This window comes from Lingula anatina, chromosome 5 (genome assembly GCF_051362555.1).
Source record: "Lingula anatina isolate TDL-2025a chromosome 5, LinAna3.0, whole genome shotgun sequence".
In the NCBI taxonomy this organism is placed as follows: domain Eukaryota; kingdom Metazoa; phylum Brachiopoda; class Lingulata; order Lingulida; family Lingulidae; genus Lingula; species Lingula anatina.
Window position 1 is genome coordinate 6949320 of NC_141771.1, and position 6000 is coordinate 6955319.

Below are 6000 nucleotides of genomic sequence, written 5' to 3' on the forward strand. Positions count from 1 at the left end.
CTTTGAGCCTTTGTTTTAATGTGGTTTCATTTGAGACAATTGTGCATAGTCTTCGAGCTAGATTGTATGGTATGTTGTGCTTAATGTGCCTGGGATGACACGCGTATATACGCGTAAGCCAGTGGCAGCCAAGAAGGAAGGAAGATTACTGTTATCCACATTTTTTTAAAATTTAGGCACTGATAAGTGCATGGAGAACTACCAATGGAAAACAAGCACATAACGCCGTTTCTTAAGGGGTTTACAACTGTGCACTTTGATTTAAAAATGATGTAAGGGTGCGTTTAATATGGGTGAGTTTTATATAAAATGTCATATGCTATTATAAATTATAAAACTTTTTTCGAGTTTATATAAAAATAAATTATTTTTCTCCTGTAGACGACGCCTCGTGTGATGCACAAGAATTGAGCACTAAAGGCAACGATCAACGGACAGCCGATATACTCCATATCGTAACACAAATCGACGCCAAAGCTGGCTGGCTTGTAAAAGTTGTAGGCGGGAGGATGGCATCCCACAGAAACACACTGAGCAGCGAGGAATCTTAAGATAATATCTTTAAGGGGTCAAATTGTTAATATTGAGTCCATCTACAGTTGAATTTGTTACCTTTAAATTTGTTTTAAATTTCAAGTGTGTGTGTGTGTGTGTATGTATGTGTGTGTGGTTTTGTGTCACAATTGAGATTCAGATTCTCGCAAATAGCTAATCTGCCGAGAAAAGTGCAGTAAGTTATCTGATGTGAACACATAAATCTTACATTTATAATAATCATTTAGTGTCATAGTTAACTTTCTTTTAGATAGTATATATTCCTTTATTATTGTGTATTGAGCACCATTTACAAGGGTATATCTTTAATATATGGTACATGTACTCGCACATGATACCTGTATACACCTGTACCTCCGCTGTATAATTACAGATAATATTTCTATCAAGTTATCTGTACTCTTTGTACCGCACTTCCCTAGACACTGTCTTTCTTCTCATTTCTGCTTTTGTCAAATAATTCGCATTTTTTTCTCAAAAGTATACATTTTTTGATTTCATCAATATGGTAAATATTTCATGTGAATCCAATTCCCAATTACAAACATCCGATAAGAAATTTTCCCTTAGGTCGCTATATAAAGAGGACATTCTAACAAAAAGTGGCTTTCGCACTCGACTACCCCAGTACCTCCCAATTACAACACTGACAAAATCTTTGATCCCTAGACTAACCACTATGTCTATCTTTTTCAATTTCAAGTTTATGATTGAAACATCTTGATCTTGCTTACACTGATATACAACTACCTTTATCAAATACTGTAACGTAGGGCTTAATAATAAGATCATGCTTATAATTAACTTATATACATCTACTGCTAGTTTCATGTAATATTGTGGTATAGATTCCCAGTAACAGGTATGTCTTGTGTGGAACAACTGAAGCCACAGGGACTGAATAGTAAAAAAAAATACTGAAGAAACAAATCGAGACATTCTTAACAACAGATCTATGTCATACGGAATACATTATGATTAAATATGTAATTTATGTAATAATGATGTTCTATTATTTGTGTTGTAGTTAGCGACGCTTGATCTTTCGTCTAGTCTGTAACCTGTAACTTTTGAATAAAATATATTCCGATACACCTGTGTATAAGTTTCACATTCTTGATCTAATACAGTATACTAATGGAATTATTGCTCCGATTACGTCTTAAAATTTATGTCCACTGTTCACTTGGGCCATAATCTCAAAGCATTGTTAGAATAAACTTTTACTAGTCTCAATATAAAATGAAAAGAACACCGAAAAAATGATTGTAAATTATCAAACAGGTAAAATTTCTTCATAATTGTCTTTTGTTAATAGTATTGGCGTTGTCTATATTTCCGATGTTTCATGGATGACACTTTCTCTTTATGTAGAATGATGATATTACCAGCCCCATCTCAACAACCACATTTGTCACCGCAGTACTTGTACAGGGGATGTATGAAATAAAAATCGAGGTAAAAAAACTGTTAGGATTCACTGTTGGAACTTCACAATATTTCCCATGTCTTTCTCAACACTATAAAGTACATTCTATACACACAATACCTAGGCCTTATTATAAACTTCGAGAGCATGACGGTTAGAGCGTGATTTTACAACCGAATGTATTAGTATGCTTTAGTTGTCAAGTCCTTTCACCAAGACCGGCGTGCTATTAAAAAGTAAAACTGGTGTAACGTCGATTCTAAGTGGTACATGGACATGGACATAATGTGCCCTTTCAGACATGAAAAACGGAAGTAAGAGAAGAGTGAAAAATGAAAAAAAAAATCACCGAAAGAAACAGTCAGAATGAAGAACTTACCTATCGTCTAGAAATACAAGCACAAAATAGCAGTACAGAACCAGAAAAGAGAGAAACGCATGCAGCACAAATTCGTGAACAGCTGTCAGTAATGGAGAAGATGGCGGAGAGAAACAAGGAAATACAAGATATGACATACAAACAAGATCAAAAAGTACAAATAATTGACAGACTTGGAGAGCAAATACAAGAAATGCAAGAAAAAATCATCAGTTAGAAAAAGAAAAGAACGTATACGAAATGACAAGTACGATCTGGAGGTCAAACATGCAGTCGTGAACTATCTGACAAGTATCAGGCTGCTTTAGTCTCCATAGCCGCATGGATTCAACAGTTGAAAGACACGCAGACCAGGCTAAGGGAAATTTTTTTTTAATTTACATATAGACATAAAGTTCATATCATATGTCCAACAGCCCCAGGCCAACAGACATCTCAAGATTAAAGTCAAATTTGGATAAAGGAGGAACGAGAAATCCAAAACAATCGTTACACCAGTTCTATGTGATATTGAATATATCATGCTTGGAATTTGAGAATTACTTACATTTCATTTGCTGTTGTACAGTATATTAACCATATTATATGGTATATATAACCTGTAACTGCTAAATTAAAATATTTTCCGATACAGCTGTGCAAACTTCATGTTAACAATCCCTATCAATTACACGATTCTAATAGAATTAATGTTCTGTATTCTCCTTTAGCTTTTTAGCCTATTTGTCACTTGAACTACAGGTAGTATACACACACTGGACAAAAGAAGTGTCACCCCCTACCTCAGAGTAATAAAAGTAGGCAGATCTCGGGTACTTATAATGCCTGGTCTACTTATAATGTGACTGCTGAGTATACAACCGCTATACCATGGAATTGTATTGTTGGTCTTGTACATGTACAGCAAATGTTTTTCCTGTCTTCCTCCAATATGGAAAGATACAGGCAATTATCTAACGGTTATAGGTGCAAGTTATTAACCTGAAGAGGCGGAATATAAGCAATGTCAGAATATCGATACAATTGAATTGTTCAGTCAGAACCGTGCAGAGGGTCTGGTCTCGATATAGAAGCACTGGATCAAGAGACAAATTGCCTCTGATGGGTCGTCCAAGAAAAAAATACCGGCCGTGAAGACCGACGACTGATTTTGATGTCCAGGTTGTCAAAGTTCGACACTGCTTGTCAGTTGACAACACAGTGGAACAATTTCACACATAAGAATGTGTCTGTGAAAATTGCTAGGCGTCGGTTACATGCTCTGAGAGTGTACAGCAGGGTAGCAAGACTGAAACCTCTTATATCGTTACAAAACAGGCAACGTAGAGTAAACTAGGGTCAACAGGATCTGGAACTGGACAGTTCATGACAATTGGTCCTATATATTTTTTTCTGATGAGTGTCGCTTTGGTCTGACCTCTGATGACAGACGGGTACTATGCTGGCAAACTGCTGGTAAAGCATTTGAACCACATGCACTGAATTTTCGAACCCGGAGCAGCATATTCATCATGGTGTAGGACTGCATCAGCATCCATGGCTTGGGCGAATTGATAGTGGTTAATGGAAACATGAATCACTAGAAATATATCGATGTTTTGGAGTCAGGCTTGCTACCATCTATAACTAACATGTTTGGTGACAGGAATTATCCATTTATTCACCAGGATGACAATGCTCCTTGTCACAGGCCCAGAGCAGTTGATGATTGGTTTGACCAACAGGACATTCGCAGGGTGATGTGGCCTGCCCAGAGTCCGGATGCAAACAGAATAGAAAATATGTGGAATGATATGTCAAAACTTTTCACAAATGCCCGTCTAACCAGCAGAGAAACTCTGTTATATTCAGTGTTTCATGCTTGGGCCAGCATAAGCCCTGAACGCATCAGACAATTATATGAAACCTTGCTTCGTAGACTGGCACCTATTATTAGGTCACGTGGCTATGCCACTAAGTACTAATTTTGGACTTGAAACTGCATATTTTGGTAGAATGTATATTTTGTTCTCATTTTGTGATTTTTTGTGAAATTTGATGTGAATAAAATGAAACCAGGAGCATATCATTCCACAGTCATTTATCTCCCCCATAGTATTGGCTCAGTAGGGGTGACACTTCTTTTGTCCAGTGTGTGTATGTGCCAAAGGACAGTTTTAGTTTAAAATCTTCTACTTTAGATATAAGATTAATAGTTCATTATCAATAAATTTAAATCAACGGCTAGAGTTTCCGCTTGTCAAACCAAACTGCTAACATTAAATGTTCACTAATCCACATTTCCCAGTCAGTTTCATGTACGTCTGCTTCTTGTCTGCAGCTCCAAGCTAAAGGTCTGATAAACGGTTGATTAACTTTTTTTCATTTAAACAAATTCACGCGACAAATCGCAAAGACAAAGCATATACGTATGTAATATAGCATCATCAAGGTGGACTAATTGCTGCTAAACTTATCGTTAAAAATGTAAGCACTCGGCAGCTTATTGATATCTTCCGAGCATTCGTCAGTGTGTCTTTTAACTGTTATGATTTTATAAATAAATATTCAATTTTTAGCCTGTTGGATCATTTAATTGAAACGAAAACAGTGGAGATATCCTTACAAAAAAATCAGTGGCGGATTTAGGGGGCTGTCAGGGGGTTCTGCCCCCGCCTTCGATTTCTGAAATGGTCCCCAATGGTCCCCTCTTGTAAATAGCATTTTGACTGCTGCATCATGGTTCTAAACCGTACCATATGGCATCGTTCGCCCTCTAAAATACTATCTGGGAGGGGGGGCTTTGCATCCGAGGACCCCCTTCAAAAGATCCTGGATCCGCCCCCGTGAACTGATTATATACGAAGGAAGTTCGCATTGGAGACCTTAACACCGAATCGCCGTATTTGTTCTTCGTTTTTCTAAATTGCATTTAGACCGATAAAGCAAAAAAAAATATGTTCGAGACTGCGATTAAAAAGGTAAACCTTTTTCAGTTAAACAAAACGCGCCAAATGGCAAAGAAAAATAATATGCGTATGTAATATATTATCAAAAAGATAGACTATTAGGTAAATGTATCGTTAAAATGTAAGACTCGACGGCTTCTTGCTATTTTCTGAGCAGTCATCAGTGTGTCTACTAAAGAAGCTTTAAACAGATGAAGTGGAAAATTTTACTGATATGAAGTGCATCACAGACCGAATGGCTGTGTAGTCAAAGCATCCACTTCTGGGGTGGGACAACACATACATGTGGGTTTCAGCCCGTCTGAAGACATCGAATTATAACTTGGTGTTAAAAATTTAGCTTAACAAAACTGTAAGTGCTACGGAAGCCGAGGAACCGTGAAATTTTGTATGATTTCGTTCGGCTACCAACTGCTTCCGGAAGGACGTTTCAGGAAAAGGGCAATGCAGGCCGTTGTCAGGAACCACAGTATAAAAAAGGTGTAATTAGTACTTTTAAAATGATGTAGTATTAATTCAATCAGGGGAAGCCATTATTTTATAAAATTCATACATGGCAGGTCATGTTGTATAAGTAGCTTCAGATAATACTTCACAACTTGCTTTTCAAAATTTAATGTCCTTTGTTTCAAAGCCAGTAATCAGTTAGAGCATAATTACATGGAGTTATCGGGAGTGCCCACCATGAT